The following is a 21,827-nucleotide window of genomic DNA, read 5'->3' as shown; positions in this document are numbered from 1 at the left end:
ACATACTCAGTACCTTGAAATCAGTGTTTTGTGCTTGTCATCATTATTACCTGGCAGATACATTGCCTCTTTTCCCTGTTGAAAAGCAAATTCCCAGCCGGGCACAGTGGTTCACGCCTATAATCCCAGCACTTTGGGAGGCTGAGGCGGGCGGATCACCTGAGGTCAAGAGTTCGAGACTAGCCTGGCCAACATGACAAAACCCCATCTCTATTAAAAATACAAAAATTAGCCAGGGTGTGGTAGGGCGCACCTGTAATCCCAGCTTACCTGGGGGGCTGAGACAGGAGAATCACTTGAACCTGGGAAATGGAGGTTGCAGTCAGCTGAGATCGTGCCACTGCACTCTAGCCTGGGTGACAGAGTGAGACTCCATCTAAAAAAAAAAAAAAGAATTTAAAAAGAAAAGAAAATTCCCATTCTCAGTGTTTCTTTCTGCCCATCTGTTGTGTCTTTCATATAAATATGTTAGAGTGCTCACATTTAAAGCTCATGTTTTATCATTTTATAGTAGGTTGATGTTTCAGTGGTGAGCCTGAGGAAATGTCATGGCCTACACAGCAAATCATTTACAGAATATCTCTTAAAGTAGATCGTCCCAAAATAATGAATGTTATAAGTTTCACATTGTTCCATGAAAGGGCCATACATGCAAAGTGTCCATCAAACGCAGAAGGAGCCGAGAAACCAAAGAACAGAGCAGAAAAATCCAGTTTGTTGGCAAAGGGTGCTTTACTGGGGAACTTACAGACAGACGCATGGTCTTGAGCGGCCACAAGAGAAGTAGGCCTTCGCACTACAGCCTTCCAGATCCAGGGTTGCTGTATCCTGGGGGAAAAGTGTATTTGCTCTGGAAGGAATGAGTGGGTGGCTGAAAGAATGCTATGGGTGTCACAGCTACGGGTGATGTATGCAACAAGATCAAAGGTGGTTGTGGAGGAAAGGGGAAATTCAGAGTAAATAAGTGTTTCTACATAGAGAGTAAATCATCAACTAGACATCTTGGAGGCATTCCCAGACTCGGGGTTAGTCAGGAGTCAACATGGCGGACTAGCATCTAAGATGGAATCACTCTTGTTCCCACACACGTTACCACCCATCGGTGTCCATTTCCGAGGGGATCATCTCCTACACTTTCTCCCCAAACCTGGAATACTTGCTACTTACAGTAACTTATTCTTTAATCATTAGGTGTGGGTTTTTTCCCTCTGAAGAAACATATTAGAGGTTGTGCTTAGCTTGCCTGAATTATGTACAAGTAAAGAATAATGTAATTATTCCATTAAGATGATATGGGAGAAAAATGAGAGGAAGGGAATGACAATGATCTCAGACACCATACATGTCTGTACCTGCAGGCAATGATGCTCCATTTTCTACAATTTTTTCTTTTTAAGTGAAAATAAGTTACAGCAGCAATATGAATTATCCAACTTTGAATTTCCTACTGGCATTTGTTTAAAACATACTTTTATAAAACCTCACCCCTGTCTTTTAAAGAGGATATTGATGGTGTGATGTACTTGGGCTGTGAGGTCCAAAGTATAGTAACTACTTAGGCTGTCTTTTCTAAGACAACTTTAGGGCACAGGGACTCTATTGCATAAAGCAGGTTACCGAAGAGTTTATTGGCGGGTACGGTGGCTCACGCCTGTAATCCCAGCACTTTGGGAAGCCGAGGCAGGCAGATCACAAGGTCAAGAGAGCAATACCATTCTGGCCAACATGGTGAAACCCTGTCTCTACTAACAATACAAAAATTAGAAATTAGCTGGGCATGGTGGCGGGTGCCTGTAGTCCCGGCTCCTCCGGAGGCTGAGGCAGGAGAATCACTTGAACCCGGGAGACAAAGGTTGCAGTGAGCCGAGATTGCACCACTGCACTCCAGCCTGGCGACAGAGCGAGACTCCATTTCAAAAAAAAAAAAAAAAAGTTTATTTCACTTTATTAGCATCCTGACCTGTTTCCATCCCCAGTTTGAACTTACCAAGTAGGTTATGCTGAACATAAGCCTCTATAGATCAGTTGATATGAAAAACCGCTGTTTCATAGTTATCTTGGTTTTATAGAAAAATGGAATGTTTTGATTCTGTTCAGTAACTAAGACAAACCAATACGGACTAAAAGGTCTATATCTTTATAAACTCCATTCTTTGAAAATCAAGTTGGATAAGATTTCTGATATTTTGTGTACAAGTTCAAAAAGCATTCTAATTCCAGCCAGTTAAAGTGGAGTCAGAAATGGGCTTCCCCAGATGTATTTGCATCATCAAGAGAGATCTGGCACTAAGGACTTGCAGTATGGGCTGGAGGCAAAGGCACAGGAAAGCTCAAGAGAGCTTTGGTAGGAAATAGAGACAGCGTCAGTTGTAGCAAACTGAAACAGAAGGCGAGGCAGGGTTTTTACTGGTACCTCTGGGCACACACATTGCACACAAAAGGTCCTAGAAATGACTATTTTAGTACACATTAAAAAGCCATTGTAGTACACATTACAAAAACAGACACATAAGCCAACAAAACAGAATTGAGAGCCCAAAAATAAAGCTGCACATCTATAACCATATGATCTTTGGCAAAGTCAACAAAAATAAGCAATGGAGAAAGGATTCCTTGTTCAATAATGATTCTGGGATAACTGGCTAGCCACATTCAGAAGAATGAAGTTGACCCCTACCTTATGCCAATACAAAAATTAAAATGGATTAAAGATTAATATAAGACCTCAAAATATAAAAATCCTAGAAGAAAACCTAGGATATATCATTCTGGACAATGGCCTTGGCAAATACTTCATCACTAAGTCCTCAAAAGCAATTGCAACAGAAACCAAAATTGACAAGCGGAACCTAAACTAAATTAAACTAATGAATTAAACTAAAGAGCTTCTGCACAGCAAAACAAACTATCCACAGAATTAACAGATAACCTAGAGGATAGGAGAAAATATTTGCAAACTATGCATCTGTCAAAGGTCAAATAAAAAAATCTGTGAGGAACTTAATGCAACAAGCAAGAAACAACCCCATTAAAAAGTGGGCAAAGGACATGGACAGACGCTCCTCAAAAGAAGACATACAAGCAGCCAGCAAACATACAAGAAAATGCTCAACATTTCTGATCATCAGAGAACTGTAAATCAAAACCACAATGATATACCATCTCACACCGGTCAAAATGGCTATTACTAAAAAGTCAATAAATAACAAATACTGGCAAGGCTATGGAGAAAACAGAATGTTTATACTCTGTTAGTGGGAATGTAAATTAGTTCAGTCATTGGGGAAAGTTGTCTGGAGATTTCTCAAAGAACTAAAAATGGAGCTACCATTCATCCCAGCAATCCCGTTACTAGGTATATATTCAAAGGAAAACAAATCATTCTACCAAAAAGACATGTGCACTTGTATGTTCATCATAGCACTATTCACAACAGCAAAGACATGAAATCAACCTAGGTGCCCATCAATGATATATTGAATAAAGAAAATTTGGCATTTAATTTACACAGTGGCATTTAATTTACCATGGAATACTACACAGCCATGAAAAAGAATGAAATTATGTCCTTTGCAGCAACATAGATACAGCTGGAGGCCATTATCCAAAGCAAATTAGCACAAGAAAAGAAAACCAAATACCACATGTTCTCACTTATAAGAGGGAGCGAAACATTAGGGAGACGTGGACATAAGGATGAGAGCAGTAGACAATGGGCGGTTCTGTGGGGGGGAATGATGGAGAGGTGCAAAGGCTGAAAAAGTACCTATTGGAGACTTTGCTCACTACCTGGGTGTTGGGATCAGTCATACCCCAAAGCTCAGCATCATGCAATATACCCATGTAACAGACCTGCATATGTACCCCCTGAATCTAAACTAAACATTAAAAGTATTATTTTAAAAAAAGAAATGAGAACAAATGGAGCAATGTCTTTAGGCTGGCTCCTTTCAAGGGTTGAATCTCTAATGTCCAAATAGGAGTTTAACTCCAAGAAATTGAAATGCCCAATAAAGACAGGAGCCTCCCCTGTACTTGCTTGTATGACTCATCTCACCCATCACACCCAATTCCTAGTTCATTTGATATTTTGTCCATTTGAACTTTTTGCATTGATTTTTCTTTTTTTCAAATATTGCACTAAAATATTATTTATTTTGATTTTTATTTTTTCAAATATTGCATTAAGGTATTATTTATTTTGATTACTGAGTTTTTTGACACTCCCATAGATTTTGCACCTGAGGTGACTGCATCACTCACGCCATCCTAGTGGTAAGACAATTAATATTAATTTGGTTCTTGGGCTATCTCAAAAGACCTTAATGGCAATGTAGCTTTTGTCAAGATCATGGTAACCACATTAATTTTTGAAGTGAATTAAATTTTGAATTTGAAGGACAAAGAATATTTAGCCAGAAAAAACATCTATTTAGTATGGAAGGGAGAGATGTGTGTGGGAGGGATACAGACTTTTCTGGTATGTATGGCAAAACCAACATATGACAGTTGCAGAAGGAAAAATTTGTTCCCCACATAAGAACCTCCCAATGTAAACAATTAAAGTCATTCAAAACGTCACATTATCTTGTAGGGTGATGATTTATGCCTCAGTAAATATTCAACCGAAGGCCTGTCTTTTCTCTAGTATGTTGTGAAGGTTTTCAGACCCATGGCGAGAAATCGTACCTAGTGCCCCTAAACAACTAGACAAGATGAAGTTCTACTTGCCAAAACCATACTAGGCTGGGCGCGGTGGCTCACGCCTGTAATCCCAGCACTTTGGGAGGCCGAGGCGGGCGGATCACAAGGTCAGGAGATCGAGACCACAGTGAAACCCCGTCTCTACTAAAAAAAAAATACAAAAAATCAGCCGGGCGCGGTGGTGGGCGCCTGTAGTCCCAGCTACTCAGGAGGCTGAGGCAGGAGAATGGCGTGAACCCGGGAGGCGGAGCTTGCAGTGAGCCGAGATCGCGCCACTGCACTCCAGCCTGGGCGACAGCGCGAGACTCCGTCTCAAAAAAAAAAAAAAAAAAAAAAACCATACTAAAGTAATAATAAAAGGATATTGAGAATGAATATATCTTTCATACATGATAATAAGAGGCCAGCAAAAAGAAAGTATTCTAGTTGGCTAACCACAGCAATTGTAGGCTGACATAAAATAATTATAGCAGCTTTGGGATAAATAGTACTTTTTCCTTCAGGGACAGATTTTAAGTTGGTCAGTTACCATTGGTAGAAATCTTGCCGTATCCAAAGTTTTGTTTTGGGGAAGAGATGACAAGGAACTTAGGATCAGCTAAAGAGATCAAATACATGGTGAACTAATTTAAAAGAATTTTGAAATAAACACACAAAACAAAACCAAATTATTAGCCTATATGACTTTAGAACTGTGTCTTGAACCTTGAATAGCTGATAAAATAACAGTGCCTTAAATATCTGCATTCTCCATTAATAATTCCATTATCTATAATATTAGATAACTGAGAATTTAAGATATTGGGAAAAATGAAAGAACTTCATTTTTCTAAAAGTAGACATTATTTTTTTCTCATCTAAAACATTGCAGTGCTTTCAAATATATCCATTCCATCAACACAAGTTGTGCGTGTGTGTGTTTTTCATCTGGCTTCCCTTTGGCATTTAATTTAGACAGTTACCTGTTTTATAAGAGCTTTAAGAGGGCCTCTACAGTTCTGTTTTATTGTCCTCTGAAGAACTTTCCAAGCCTTTGTCATTCACTTTTAATGAATCCATCCCTGCATGCCTGTTTTTGAAGCCAGGTGTTAGTGGCTCCTAAAATCATGTTCTAGGGAACAGAGTCTTAAAAGTTAATAGATTTCATGTGTTTTAGAGAAGCTCAAGGTTTACAGAAAATTAAACAAAATATGCAGAGAGTTCCAATAAAATGCCTCAATACCACCTATACTTTCCCCTATAATGAAAAACTTACCATAATATGATACATTTGTTACAATTAATGAGCCAAGATTAATACATAATTGTTAACAAAACTCCATAGTTTATATTAGGGTTAATTCTGTGTGTTATACATTCTGTGGGTGTTCAGAAATGTATAACATTTATCCACCATTTAGTTTTACTGCCCTAAAAATTATTTGTGTTCTGCCTCTTTATCCATATCCCTACCCCAACCCCTGGCAACCACTTATATTTTTACCATCTCCATAGTTTTACCTTTTACAGAATGTCATAGGGTTGGAGTTACACGTGTAGAGCCTTTTCTTCTTTCACTTAACAATATTCGTTATAGTTTCTCCATGTCTTTGCATAGGAGGATATTTCATTGCTTTTTATCACTGAATATTCCATTATATGAATATACCACAGTTTATCCAGTCACCCATTGAAGAACATCTTAATTGATTCCACATATGGCAATTACAAATGGAGCTGCTATAAGCCTTCATGCACAGATTTTTTTTGAAGACATAAGTTTCCAATTCATTTGAGCAAATACCTAGGAAAGTGGATCATATGGTAAGAGAATATTTAGCTTTGTGAGAAACTTCCAGTCTTCCAAAGTGGCTACACTATTTTGCATTCCCACCAGCAATGAATGCAAGTTCCTGTTGCTCCATATCCTCGCCAGCATTTAGTGTTTTCAATGTTTTGGATTTTAGCCATTTAATAGATATGGTATCTCATTGTTATTTAAATTTACAATTCTCTAATAACATGATATTGAGCACCTTTTCACATGCATATTTGCCAAGTATATATCTTCTTCACTGAGATTTCTGTTCAGATATTATATTTTGCCTATTTTTTAATTGGGTTACTGTTTTCTTATTGTTGAATTCTAACAGTTCCTTGTATATTGTGGACACCAGTGCTTTATCAGATATGTTTTGCAAAAATTTTCCCCCAGTCTGTAGTTTGTCTTTCATTGTCTTAATGGTATATTTAAAAGAATCGAAATTTTAAATTTTAATAAAATCCAACTTTCAATTTGTTCTCATAGATTGTGCTTTTGATGTTGTGTCTAAAAAGTCATTGCCAAACTCAAGGTCACCTAGATTTTCTCCTGTGTTATACTCTAAAGGTTTTATAGTTTCACATTTTATTTTTAGATCTATAATCTAAAAGTTAATTTTTGTGAAATTTGTAAAATCTGGAGTCTATATTCATTTTTTTGCATGTAGAGGTCTAGTTGTTCCAGCACCATTTTTTGAAATGGATCTTCTCTCCATTCGATTACCTTTTCTACCTTGTCCGAGTCTCTTCCTGAAATCTGTATTCTGCTTCCTTGATTAATTTTTTCTATTCTTTTGCCAATACCACACCACCTCAATTATTATAGATTTATAGTAAGTTTTGAAGTTTGATGGTGTCAACTCTCTGTCGTCGTATTTCTTTGGTATTGTGTTGTCTAATTTGGGTCTTTTGCTTTCCACTTAAAAGACCAATACCTCACCACTTCGATTATTATAGATTTATAGTAAGTTTTGAAGTTTGATAGTGTCAACTCCCTGTCATTGCATTTCTTCGGTATTGTGTTGTCTAATTTGGGTCTTTTGCTTTCCACTTAAACTTTGGAATCAGTTTGCCAATATCCTCAAAATATGCTAGGATTTATATTGAGATTGCATTGAATTCACAGGTCAAGTTGGAAAGAACCCACATATTTACAATATTGAGTCTTCTTATCCACATATTTGGTGTATCTTTCCATTGATTTTGATCTTTGATTTCTTTTAAAAGAATTTTGTACTCTTATTAATATATATCTTCTACATACTTTGTTAGGTGTATGCCTAAGTTTTGCTGCTTATGTAAATAGTATTGTGTTTTGAAATTCATATTTCAATTTTTCATTGCTGGTACATAGGAAAACCGCTTTTTTTGTATTCTGCAACTTTGCTGTGATCACTTAGTTTTAAGAGTTTTGTTGTTGTTGTTTCTTTGGGATCTTCTACATAGACAAACATGTCTTCCTGAACAAAGATTTATTTCATCCTTTTCAAACTGTATACCTTTTATTTCTTTTTCTTGTCTTATTGTACTGGCAAATAGGAGTAGTGAGAGGGGACATTCTTGCATTTTTCCAGATTTTAGTGGGAAAGCATCTAGTTTCTTTTTCTTTTCAAGAGAATTAAATCGTTTATTGATTACACATGATAATGGATGATACACAAGCTTCATTCCCATCTATAGTTTTATCTGGTACCATTATTCTATTTAGTATATTGTATAAGATGTGCCAACACTCATTTTTATAACCAATAATTTCATGATTTTGCTTGGGTAATCCTTTTTACTGGTGAGCTTCATTCAGGTCACAGCAGTAACTATCAGTTCAATTATACCAAGGTTTCTGAAGACAATGGCTTCTCCACCCAAGCAGGTTGTATATAAATTCCAAATAGAACCTGGCATCACCCTGAAGGAATTCTAACTTCACACTGTCAGGGGAAATTTACCAAGATGGCTTCAGAGTAGACTAACTTTACACAGCACATTATAAAAAAAAAAAAAAAGACATTTATTCAGCATCACGTTCAGACTATTACATTCAGCTATCAACAGCATGGGTGAGAAAAAAAAAAAAAAAACTACATTAAAACATTTTGTTGAAATGCTTTACATTTTCCACAGAACGGAAACTAAAGTAACCTGTAATACAATTAGTCACAAATACAGTCCTCGAGTTTTTTGCCCATATACATGAGTATTTGTCTAAAACATGTCTTCTGTGTAGGAGCTAAGCCCTGCCACCGCTGTGCTTGGCCGAGTTCACAAATCTTTGGTAACCTGTAGCTTCCCTGTCACTTCTCTGACTCTCCTCTTCTGCTAAGCTTTGTTTCCTAATTAAAATATTCTGCCACTGCCGTAACTACTGCTGTTACTGGAACTGCCATAGCCACCTTGGTTTTGTGGTTTGACAAAGTATTGGCCTCCATCACCACAGAGGCCAGAGCTTCTACCTCCAAAGTTTCCTCCCTTCATGGATCCAAAATGTGAAGACTGATTGTTGTAACTGCCAAAATCATTGTAGCTTCCACCACCTCCAAAATTGCTTCCATCATTACCAAATCCATTATAGCCATCCTCACTGCCACCATATCTACCACCACCACCGCTGCCACCAAAGCCACCACAACCACTGACATTTCCCCCAAGACCACTGATGTTTCCCCCACGACCAAAGTTGTCATTCCCACCGAAACCACCTCCACGATCACCACTTCAGTGGTGGTTTCCAGAACCGAAGTTTCCAGAACCACTTCAGCCTCTTTGGCTGGATGAAGCACTAGCTATCTCTTGCTTTGACGGGACTTTTCCTAACTTCACAGTTGTGACCATTCATAGTATGGTATTTCTGAATGACGGTCTTATCCACAGAGTCATGGTCATCAAAGGTTACAAAGGCAAAAGTCCCTTTTCTTGCCACTGCCTCAGTCAGTCATGATTTCAATCCCTTCAATTTTTCCATCCTGTTCAAAATAATCTCTTAGGTGATGTTCTTCTGTGCCTTCTTTAATGCCACCAACAAATTTTTTTTCACAGTTAAGTGGGCACCTGGTCTTTGAGAATCTTCTCTTGAGACAGCTCTCTTTGGTTCTACAACTCTCCCATCCACCTTGTGTGGCCTTCCATTCATGGCCGCATTCCCATTCTCCACGGTGGCCTAAGTGACAAACCCAAAGCCCTTGGAGCACTTGGTGTTTGAATCTCTCATTACCCCACAGTCCGTGAGCATTCCCCATTGCTCAAAATGGCTCCTCAGTCTCTCATCGGTTGTTTCAAAGCTCAGCCCTCCAAGGAAGAGCTTCCTCAGCTGTTCCGGCTCTTTAGGAGACTCTGACTTAGGCATGAGGGCAGAGAGAAGAGAGACTTTTCATTTTGTACTATTTTAGCTGTAGGTTTTTTTGTAGGCTTTTTTTTTTTTTATCAAGTTGGGAACATTCCCCTTGGTGCTAGATTTTGTCAAATGATTTCTCTGCATGTGTTGATATGATTGCATGATTTTTCTTTAGCCTGTTGACGTGATGGGTTACATTAATTGATGTACAAATTGTCAACCATCCCTGCATACATGGAAAAAATACCACCTGGTCATGATGTAAAATATTTTATGCATTGTTGGATATAATATGCCAACATTTTGTTGGTGGTTTTGCATCTATGTTTATGAGGGGTGTTGGTCTGTAGTCTTCCTTTTTATGGTTTTGGTATTAGAGTAATGCTGGCCTTGTAGAATTAGTTAGAAAATATTCCTCTGCTTCTATTTTCTGGAAGAGGTTGTACGGAGTATTATTTCTTCCTCAAATGTTTGGTAGAATTCCCCAGTGAAGTTATCTGGGCTTGGTGGCTTTTTGTTTTGGTAAGTTGTTATTGTTGATTCAATTTCGTCATAAGTACGAGCCTATTTAGATCATCTATTTCTCCTAGTGTGCGTTTTGGTAGATTGTATCTTTCAAAAACTTGGTTCATTTTACCTAAGTTATCAAATTTGTGAGGTAGAGTTGTTCATAATATTCTTTTACTATTTTTAGGATAAAGAACATCAGTAGTGATGGCCTCCTTTTCAGTTACTGTACTAGCAATTGGTGTCTTCTTTTTTTTTTTTCTTAATTAGCCTGGCTAGAGCCTCATCAATATTAATTGTTTTAAGCAACCAGATTTTGGTTTCGTTTAATTTCTCTATTGATTTTCAATTTTATTGATTTCTGCTCTGATTTCTATTATTTGTTTTCTTCTATTTGGTTTAGATTTAATTTGCTTTTGTTCTTCCAGTTTTCTGAGATGGGAATTTAGATTATTGATTTTAGATCTTTCTTTATTCTAATGTATGCATTCAATTTCCCTCAAGACGCTGCTTTCACTACATCCTGTGAATTTTGATAAAATGTGCTTTTATTTTCATTTAGCTTGAAATTCTTTAACATTTCTCCTGAGACTTCTTCTTTGGTCCATGTGTTATTTATAAGTGTATTGTTTAATTTCTAGGTACTTTGAGATTTTCCAGCTATCTTTCTATTGTTGATTTCTAGTTTAATTCTGTTGTTTGAGATCATGCTTTGAAAGATTTCTACTCTTTTACATTTTTAAGGTGTGTCTTATGACCCAGAATGTGGTCTATCTTGGTGCATGTCATGAGAACTTGAGATGATTATAGACTCTGCTGCCGTTGCATTAATTATTCTATAAATGGCCATTAAATTCAGCTGATTGATGGTGCTGCTCAGTTTGATTCTGTCCTTCCTGATTTTCTGCTACTAGATCTGTCAACCACAGATATATGTGTGTTGAAGCCTCCAATGATAGTAATTATTCATCCATTTCTCTTTGTAATCTGTCAGTTTTTACCTCAAGTATTTTGATGATCTGTTGTTAAGCATATACACTTTAAAGGTTGTTATGTCTTTGTGTATAATTGAACCCTCTATTGTTATGTGATAAAATCACTTTATCCCTGAAAATTTTTTTTAGAGCCTTTGTCTGAAATTAATTTATCTAATCTAGCTTTATTTTGATTAATTTTAGCACGGTGTCTCTTTCCTCATCCTTTGTAATCTATCTGTGTCTTTGTATTTAAAGCGAGTTTCTTCTGAACAGAATATAGGTGGTTCTCTTATGTCCACTCTGATAGTCCCTGTCTTTTACTTGATGTATATCATTCACATTTAAAGTGATTATTGATATAGTTGGTTTAATATCTGTAACTGTTACATTAATGTTTATAACTGTTTTTTATGAATTTCCTTTTGGCTTCCTGTCTCTCTCTGCCTTCTCTGATTTTAAATGAACATTATGTATAATTCTGTTTTCTCTTTTTGCCCAGTATCAATAATTCCTTTTAAATGTTTTAAAGTTTTTCTAGAGTTTGCACTATACATTCACAATGAATCCAAGTCCATTTTTAGATAACACTGTACACTTAACATATAATGCAAGCATCCCATAACAGAGTATTCCTACTTTCTCTTTTTTATCTCTTATAATATTGCTGTCATTCCTTTCCTTTTGGCTATAACTGAATACATTGTTGCTGGTATCATTGTGAATACATTTTTATCCATCAGATCAATTAAGAAATTTTTTATAAAGAGATTTTGTTTGACCTTCATTTATTCCTTCTCTAATAGTCTTCCTTTCTTTCTGTAGTTTCAACCTATTATCATTCTCCCTTTTTCTGAAGAACTGTTTTTAAACATTCTTTTCAAGGCAGGTCTTTTATCGACAAATTCTCTCAGTTTTTGTTTGTCTAAGAAAGTCTTTATTTTCCCTTCACTTTTGATAATTCCACAAAATACTGAATTCTAGGTTAATGGGTTTTTTCTTTAGAGACTTTAAATCTATCACCCCACTCTCCTCTTGCTTGTATGGTTTCTGATGCGAAATTCAAAGCAGTTATTAGATTTTTCTTCTCTCCAGGTAAGGCTTCCCTCACCCCATCCACCCTTGCTCCTTTCAAGATTTCTCTTCATGTTTGGTTCTCTGAAGTGAAAATATGATATGTCTGTGGTTGCTCTGATAGTTATCGTGTTTGGTGTTGTTTGAGTTTCCTGGTTGTACGTCTTGGTGGATTCATTTACTAGAGCCACCATAACAAAATATAACAGACTGTATGGCTTAAGCAATAGAAATTTATTCTCTCATCAATAAAAGTGAGGGTAGAAGTGCTATGGATACTAGAAGTGCAAGAACAAGGTGCTGGCAGGATTGATTTCTCTTGAGGCTCTCTCCTTGGCTTTCAGAAGGCCACCTTCCCCTGTGTCCTCACATGGCCTTTTCTCTGTATAGGCCCATCTCCTGAATCCTTTCCTCTTAGAAGGATATCAGTCATATTGGATTAGGACCTCACCCTTATGACCTCATGTGACCTTAATTACCTCTTTAATGACTTAATACAGCCACATTCTGAGGTTACTGGGAGTTAGGGCGTTGACATAAGTTAAGGTTGGGGGAACAGGAGGGCACAATTAAGCTCATAACACTATCTATCTATCATTAACTGGGGAAAAATCTCAGTTATTATTGCTTCAAATATGCCTTCTGTTCTTTTCTCTCTTTCTTCTCTGATTTTTCCATTACATGTATGTTATGCCTTTTATATTAAAATTACCCCCACAGTTCTTAGACATTCTGTTCTGTCTCCTCTCTCTCTCTCTCTCTATTTTACTTTTAGGACAGTGTCTCACTCTGTCACCCAGGCTGAAGAGCAATGGCATGATCTTGGCTCACTGCAACCTCTGCCTCACGAGTTCTAGCAATTTTCATGCTCAGCCTCCTTCATAGCTGGTATTACAAGCATGCGCCACCATGCACTAATTTTTTTTTTTTTCATATTTTTAGTAGACATAGGGTTTCACCATGTTGACCAGACTGGTCTTGAACTCCTGGCCTCAAGTGATCAGCCCGCCTTGGCCTCCCAAAGTGCTCGGATTACAACATGAGCCACGGCGCCTGACATGTCCTCTCTTTTTTATATATTTTTTTCTCTTTATATTTCAGTTTGAAAGTTTCTATTGACACATGTCCAAACTCTACTGATTCTTTCCTCAGTTGTGTCCAGTCTATTGAACTAATTTTTCATTCTTCATTTCTATTACAATGGTTTTGATTTCTTGAATTTCATCATAGTTCCTTTTAATTTCAGATCTGATGATTCCCATATATTTTCCATATTTAGTCTGGTTCTCATGCTTGCTCTGACTCTTCCAACTATGTTTCTCATCGTTTAGTGTGCCTGGGAATTTTTGTTGTTGTTGACAGTAGGATGTGATATACTAAATAAATGAGGCATACAGGTCATTAGTGTGAGGGTTTATGTTTATCTGGCTAGGAACTGAGCTGTGTTTACTGTTTGCTGTAGCTAGAGGCTTTAGAGGCTAACATCCCCTCTGATGTCCTTGTTTTTATTCCCCGCTGTTGTCTTTGGGTTTTCCTAGAAACTTCTCCTTAAATAAGGTATGGGTCATGCAGTTCTTTCCGTCGCATTCATCTGTTATTATACAGGAGCCCTATGGCATTGTGGAAAGGTGCAGAGGAAGGGGGATGCTTTGTGTAATCTGATGATTAGGACTCAGCCCCACAGTGAGGCTCCACCCCTGGGCCGTGATCTCCACACGTGCTCCTTGGGTTTTGGGGTCTTTTCCTCTTTAGGTGCAGTGGGAAGGATAGAGGGGTTGGAGTTGGGTATTTACCTACTCCCAGGTGCTATAGACTCTGCTATAATCTCAGTCTGTTGGGCTCTGGGTGATATAGTTTCTTTTGAGACAGGCCATTGTTTAGAAGAGCAGAGTGACTGAGTGTATTTCAGAATGGTTACTATTTTCCTCTCCCTTGTTGAAAGCATCAGGAAATTTCTCCCTGAACCTCACTGTGCAAACCTAGTAGGGCTCCTGGAAGTAAAAGTCACAAATGTGTGGTAGCCCCCTTAAAACTGCTCCCTGATCCTCAAAGGAGTTTTTAATGCTCAAATTAATCCACATTGAGCCTCGAACAACTAGTCAGTTGCAATTTAAGTTTTTCTATCCCAAGGCTGGTTTTCCCAAAGCGTTCTGTTACACTAGGTCATGATTCTCTGTACATTTCTGTCTTTTTCTGCGATCACGGGGCCAATGGTTTGCCCTCTGACATCAATCCTCTGAGGGAATCTAAGAGGAATTGTTGGTTTTTACTTCTTCAGCTTTTTTCTTGGTGAGGTTGGATGGGAGGGATGACTTTCAAGCTCCTTAAATGCCAGAGCAGACTCCAGAGAGCAGATTCTTGCAAGGGAAAGAAGGATAAACAGAGCATGACTATGTTGTTTTTATTTATTTATTTTGTTTCTGCTTTTCTTTCTTTTTTACAACCCCTTCAGTATTTCTACATGGAATAGTCTCTGAGTCAACCTCTGAGAGCAATAGGATACTTAAAGCTGGTTGTGTCTTCTCCATGAGTTCTCCCTTTCCAGTGAGCTTTGGAAAGTATCTGAAATCCAGCCATTAGTGTCACGGAAAATGTCTCTTTTGAGGTAGTTATTTTCCCCCTTGGTTTCCCTTTAGCTTTGGAGCTGCTGTGAAACAGAAAAGGAGAGAAACCTGGCACTCTCAATTGGCAGGGCATGGATAAAAGGAGAAAGAAATAAAATAAGATTGTATTTATCTAAGCAGAATGCTAATAAGACTTGCATGTTTTTAAACTTTATACATTTTCTACCATCAACCTGTAAAGAACAAAATTAGAATGTTAATGTTCCAATGTTTATTCTCAAAGCTATCATAATCGATGAGTAGTTTCTAAATTGATGTGCCCTGGAACCAGATCAGAGATAGATCCAGGAAGAAAAATAAAACATTACATCTTACCAGGAATATCTCATCATCATTCAAAATTACAGATGCTCTGGGATAACTGAAATTTTAAAGCACAAAATAAGCAACATTAAAAATATCCACTGATTCAGCCAAATTGCAGTAGTGTAGTCTCCTAATTTGTGAAAGTGATGGGCTTTCATATAACTTCCTTAATAAAAAGAAGAGCCGTATTTTTTGTATTTATTTTTGATTACTGATGGAGTTACATAGGGTGGTATTGGTATTACAGGTTTTAAACAAATATTCACTATAAACTAATTTTAGCAAAAACGAACAACAACAAAACCCATTTACCTAATATGACAGTGAGAACCAAATTATTGTGTAAGACTATTTATTAAAAGGAACTAAAACATTTAAGGCATCTTAAAAATGAAAATGATGACCCAAAGTATTCTATTCCTTTCAAAAATATTCCAAGTTTTTGTCATTTCAAAACGCAGAACTTCCTGATGAAATGTGTAAGTCATTAAAAGTTCTGGCTTTTACCTTATTTATACAAGGACTAAAACATCTGATTTACTCTCTTACCCAAATTTTTACCTGTAGGTATGTATGTGTATGAATAGTGCACGTGCATATAAATGTGTTATATGCATACTTGCATCATGCATACATACAAAATAAAAACAGTTATTCACATGGAGATTAAAATATTCTGAAGCATGGTTTCTGTAAAATAAAATTAAAGCCATATTAATATGTTTGGGATGTATCCCTGGTTTATAATCTCATTCTCTAGAAATGCTCTCTGTTGTAGTAAAAATAGCTTCCCATATTAACTGAGCCACCAGCTTGGAAGTGTTTTGCTGGTTGTCTTTCCAAATGCTGAAGCAAGCCTGCTGAGATTAATTCCTACTGACCTGTGCTACTGATTTCTGGTTTGGCACCTTCCTCCCCGTGAGTATGCAGGCTTGTAGTCTTTTCATCTAAACCCATCAGTGAAGATATGAAAAGAGAAATACAAAATATTTGATAGCAATAGATATTCAAACATGCCTAATTAGTATCTGTATTATTTTGTGTCTTTACATTATTACTCATATAGTATACAGGAAAAAAATTCCATTAATGAAAACAGAATATGCATATGTAAATATATATATTTATTTATATGTAAAAAGTTATGTGCGTGTGTGTGTTGGGAGTGAGAGAGGAATGATTGCTTTATGTATAAAGCCCAAAATTGGAAGCTTTGAAATTCATCACAATTTGAACTCAGCAAAAGAAGCAATGTGCTTCCCAAGAAGGAACTGGTTCTGAAGCCTTTACAAGTCATTAGAATATTTTGAGGATTGCCTGTCTCTCACGTGCATTATAGTTCACTATTTCTTGAATTGTGGCTCTGACTTGCCTGTGGCGATGGGGATGATGTTGAAGTAGAGATTACTGGCCTCTTTCTCAACCAATTAAATCTGGGCTCGAGCTCAAGCATTGACATTATTAATAAGTTCTTCCAGATGTACATTAAAGTGGAAAAACCATTATGTATTTAGCTTACTCAGGCAAATTAATTTGATATTTGCATTTCTGGTGGTTTGTACTTTTTGACTCATTTTAAATGGTTACTCCTGCTTGTCCAACTACATTTTAAATAATAGTATATGAGAAATTGGAATAATACTTAACAGCTTACATCACACCTTTACATGCATTATCTGATTTAATCCCTCACAGAAAATGTTTGTTTTTTTTTTTTTGTGACGAAGTCTCGCTCGGAGTCTCACTGTGTTGCCCAGGCTGGAGTGTAGTGGCACGATCTCAGTTCACTGCAACCTCCGCCTCCCAGGTTCACGCCATTCTCCTGCCTCAGCCTCCCGAGTAGCTGGGACTACAGGCACCCGCCACCATGCTTGGCTAATTTTTTCTATTTTTAGTAGAGACGGGGTTTCACCGTGTTAGCCAGGATGGTCTTGATCTCCTGACCTCGTGATCAGCCTTCCAAAGTGCTGGGATTACAGGCGTGAGCCACCGCGCCCGACCAGAAAATCTTTAAAGTCCAGTAAGTCACACTCGACAAGTGAAAATCACAGTCAGATAGATGGAGGACCTACCCTATGACTAAAAACAATAGAGCCGGGATTGGAACCCAAGGTTTCTGACTGGGTTTTATGCTTTTCTCACTGCATCAGACTTGTCTTACATTCATGCTCCACTGGGCATGAGTGTTTTTCAGTTGGATTTCCATACCATTGTTGTGTTTGCAAGACTTACAGATAGCTGGAATTTTAGCTATATGCACCCAGTATGCAGTGGCTCTCCAATTCTAAAGACAAGACAAGATATCGGTGTTGGACAGAAAGATTTTTGAGTCACTAGAGTCAGGCTATAGTTAAAGCCATGGTTGTGGATGAGATCATTCAGAGAGGACATGTAGACTGAGACAAAAAGAGGGCCCAAGTTGGAACCTAGAGAACTTTAATATGTAAGAAGAAATCACCAGAAGAAGAACCAATGAGAGAAAACGAGAGATGTAGGGAGATCAGATGTCAGGGAGAGGATGAGAACAGAAGAAGCCAACGTGGCAGTAAACTTGCACTGCTTTCCCAAATACTTGGCAATGAAATGAGAGAGGGATGGATGGATGGATGGAAGGATGGATGGATGGATGGATGGATAGATGGATGGATGGATAAGGGGGAAAAAGAGAGAGAAAGAACCTGCTTATAGGATGGAAATGATGCTGAATCAGTGGTATGGTGTTCAGTATGGAAGGGAGTTGGATTTATTTGGGAATTAAAGGGAAGCTTCAATGAAGGGAGAGAGATTGAGAGAGAGAAAGACAATCAGTGCATCTGATATAGATGTTTAGCTTTTGCCCAGGATACAGTAGGAATGAACAAGAGAATTCTTTTTAAAAAAAAATTTTTTAATTGACTAGGCACAGTGGCTCAGGCCTGTAATCCCAGCACTTTGGGAGGCCAAGGCAGGTGGATCACACTCTGGCCTGGCCAACACAGCAAAACCCCATCTCTACTAAAAATACAAAAATTAGTTGGGCATTGTGGTGCACACCTGTAATTCCAGCTACTCAGGAGGCTGTGGCATGAGAATCCCCTTGAAGCTGGGAGGCGGAGGTTGCAGTGAGCCAAGATCACACCACTGCACTCCAGCCTGGGCGACAGAGTGAGACTCTGTCTCAAAAACAAAATTGATTGACACATAATAGTTGTACCTATTTATAGGGTACATAGTGATGTTGCAATACATATAATGTATGGTGATTAGATCAGGGTAATTAGCATATTCATTATCTCAAACACTATTATTTCTTTGTGCTGGGAACATTCAGTATCCTCTTCCTAGCTCTTTGAAATCATGTATTGTTGTTGAACTTATTCCTCCTATCTAGCTCTAAATTTCTATCCTTTAACAAACCTCTCCCTAACCCCTCTTCCTCCTACCTATCCCAGCCTCTAGTTTCCTCTGTTCTACTTTTTGCTTCTGTAAGATCAACTATTTTTTAGCTTCCACATATGAGTGAGGACATGTGTTATTTAACTTTCTGTTTCTGGCTTATTTCACCTACCATAATGTTCTCTGGTTTCAAGGGCCAAATGCCCCACATTGATTTACATACAAACCACGTTCCATAGAACTTTGACGGATAGAGTAGTCACACGTGACAGCAGCAAGAACTTTTGAGGAACTGAATCTCAAGTATCTATATATACACAAAAGAATTTCTTTCCTTAAAAAATGTTTGAAATATGTTCAGGGATAAATACAAGATATAAAAATACAAAAGCAAACACAAAACAAAACCAAATATCAAAACTTTCCGAAAGAACCACAAACGGAAGGGACAGAAGAGCACGTCTGCTGCACTTTAATAAAGCAGAACTAGCGATGCTTAATCCACTCACTGAGGTCACTGAACACCCAGCTGACTCAATGTTTAATTTAATGGTCAGTTGCAATACACAGGTGGCTGCACTGAGGAGTCGGTGGTCGAAGCTGTGCCTCCCAAGTGCAAGTGCCAGAGCATTTGCCAGTAGCACCCGGAACAGGAAACCCCAATTCTTTAGACAGCAAAAGGTCAAGTCAACTGTGTCAAGAGCCAGAGAAATACTTGATATTCTTAAATGCATTTCTATTGTAGTTAATACATTACACGACAAAAACCTGACTATATAGATCTGTTGGCCCTACTACTTCTATTGTAGTCCAGACCTTTCATAACTGTATCCCCTTGTGCTCTGTAAGCCAGCCTTGCAAACTGGACCATCGTTTTCCATCCATGCTGTCATTTACAGCTGAGTTTCAAAGACGTCTGGTTATGACACATTTAGGTAGGCTAAAAGATTCCATGGCTGTGTTATCTTACTCTAGGTAAGTTTTAGGTAGAGAAAGTAACTTAGTGATAATAATAAAGTGACACCATACAGGCAAAATTGTAGACGAGGGGTGGGAATAGACAAGGAAAGCAGACATATTAGTTTCAGAAGATGGAGTATGGATAAGTTGCATTTGTACTGTAAAGTATACGTATTTTATGGGTGAAATAATTGGAAGTTTATAGTCTAGAAATGTCATTGATGCAAATATGCTTCACGGCACTGTATGGGATTCACCAAACAACTTGTAGCAGACTACATTGATGAGGATGACATAAACATAAATATTCAACTTACAGTCATGAACATCAGTCTCTGAAAATCATGACCAACTCAGAACAACACTGAGGAGCAGTAATAAAACATCCTCTTGGAATAGGAAATGCCTGGCATCGCAATCATCCAAGGACGTGTGCATTCACAACTTTGGGATTCTGCTGAGTATGACGTGACAGTCAGACTTTCGAGGAAAGTCTGAATTAGAGGCCTCAGGAAATTTTATTAACAAAGCGAATTTGGTGCATGCGTTCCAAAGGTTAGCATAAGCTTTCTGCATATTGTTTCCCCACTACCTGAAGGAAACACCTGCAGCCCTGGGCTGTTTTCTAGTCCTAAGAGCAGAGGACTTCAGGTCTTTCTTTGAGAATCACAGATTTAGGTGGCTTGTTTGCATTAACAAACTTTCCTAGTCCCAATTCCTTGGGTAAACCAAGCGGTCCTCCTAGTTTTCTTGTGAATTAATTGAATCAGTTAAGCAGGTACCTTTTTCAAGTGACAATAGGAGCACTTAGAGGATAATAATTCTGGTCATTCACAGGTGTGGGAGAAATTACTTTGGAACCTGGGTGGCGTTCTGTCTTAGGTGGAGCTTTTACCTGGCAGGGAGGGAGTGGAAGGGAGGTAGAGGGTTTTGACAGTGTCAGTATAAGAGCGAAACTCCCCTTTATGTAAATGTAGGCTTAAGAACTGCAGGAAAGACATTCATTCATTCATTTATGTGGGCTTAAGAACTACAGGAAGTGCATTTATTTCGTTGAAAGTTTTTCTAAAGAAAAAGTTAACCATGGTGGCCATGGTAAAAACAAAAACTGTTCTTTGTAAGGAGACTCTTTAAAAATCAAAGAATGGAAGGGAAAGTTTAAAAAAATAAATAAAAGAAGACCATGGGTAAGATTATTTATAATTTAAATCAAAACTAATGGCATGTATTTTGTGAATCAGCAGTCTCATTTCATGAAAATTCCATTTTCTCAAGTCTAGCAGTTAAGGCTGACAAGATGCCACGTTTAACTTGGTTGGTAACTGTGTCAACAGGAGAGGCCTTATCTTCTCATTGCTTCAGTATTGAGGCGCGAGGGGAAACAGAACATTGCTCACTTATGACAGGATAAGATTTAGTTTTTGATCAAACATTGAAGTTATCTCAACGTGGGATGTTTAGAGACAGGGCCTTTCACTAACACCCTAGGTGGTAAACATTCTACCTCTGCTGCATCCCTTGTTGGGGAACAGCTTTTTGTGCCATTTCTGAAACAGCAATACTGCTTTGAAGCTCAAGTGACCTGCCAAAAAAATTATTTCATTAAAACTTGCTTAAAAGCAAACACATATCTAAGTTCATCTTTTCCTTGAGCAAAGAAGGAGTGGGGGAGCTTTTGTATTTTATTTCTGCATTCTCTTAACAGAAGGGAGATTTATACTATTTTGTTTATAAGATTTATCCTAGTATATTTTAAATATACTATTTTATTCTCCCAAACAAGGGAAAATAAACCTGAGGAACCCTAACCATGTCTTGACATTTTTTCAGGTATGACAATTGCATACACTAAAACGTTGCCCCAGGATGTCAAGATCAGTGTTAAACCTTGACTTCCTTTAGTCATGGAATGTCAGAGCTGGAAGGAATCTAAGGGGTCATCCCATTCAACAGTTTCAGGTAAAGGTGAGGCAGCCAAGGTCCAGAGAACTACAGGAATCACCAAGCCGAGATCACACCTCTCCTTCCTGGCCAAGTTTAGAATACACTAAAAAGTTAGATAAGTAGGAAGATGCCTGAATCCTTCCTTAGAGTATTTAACAAAGATTTTCTATAACTTATTCTTAAGTGGCTGCACCTTTCCTCAGGCTCTTAAGTATACCAAATGTGTTACAC

General features: G+C 37.8%; 1 protein-coding gene and 1 pseudogene across 4 annotated transcripts in view; one reads left to right on the top strand and one right to left on the bottom strand.

The window, feature by feature from the left end:
* Positions 1–21,827, top strand: part of RGS7 (regulator of G protein signaling 7) — a 568,234-nt gene that overhangs the window by 424,526 nt on the left and 121,881 nt on the right. The window lies entirely within an intron of this gene.
* On the bottom strand, positions 8,839–9,864 carry LOC116271689 (annotated as a pseudogene).

The sequence above is a fragment of the Papio anubis genome, chromosome 1 (genome assembly GCF_008728515.1).
Source record: "Papio anubis isolate 15944 chromosome 1, Panubis1.0, whole genome shotgun sequence".
Lineage (NCBI taxonomy): Eukaryota > Metazoa > Chordata > Mammalia > Primates > Cercopithecidae > Papio > Papio anubis.
Note: the sequence above shows the minus strand (reverse complement) of the source record. Positions and strands in the feature narration are given on the sequence as shown.